Here is a 414-nt window from a genome sequence, read left to right on the forward strand (position 1 = left end):
TGTGAGAAGTTCAAATAATCAACTTTGTAACCAAGCTAGATTTCAGCCCTACTAATCAGTAGTGAAACAAACCTCAGATAACATCTTTAAATAAACATTGTTTTAAAATACATCTGACTGAGTGATGTATGATGTATGGTTTGTTCTATAACAAACCTCACGTCTGCAAAGCCATGCTATCAGGGTAAAGAAACCCACAGAGTTACAGAGGCTTCATCATGTAATAGGTGGTAGTGGAAATAGAAGTACATTTATACACACCAAAGTAACATCTAAGGTTAAAAAAACAACTGAAAATAAACTTTACACACCTCCCTGACTCAGACCCAATGCCACAGCTTGCCCTATAAATAATTAACAAACTGAATGTTCATCAGAATCTGAGTAAGTCAGCACCGGTTGTGGTAAAACAAA

Source organism: Hemicordylus capensis, chromosome 4 (genome assembly GCF_027244095.1).
Source record: "Hemicordylus capensis ecotype Gifberg chromosome 4, rHemCap1.1.pri, whole genome shotgun sequence".
NCBI classification, from domain to species: Eukaryota; Metazoa; Chordata; class Lepidosauria; order Squamata; family Cordylidae; genus Hemicordylus; species Hemicordylus capensis.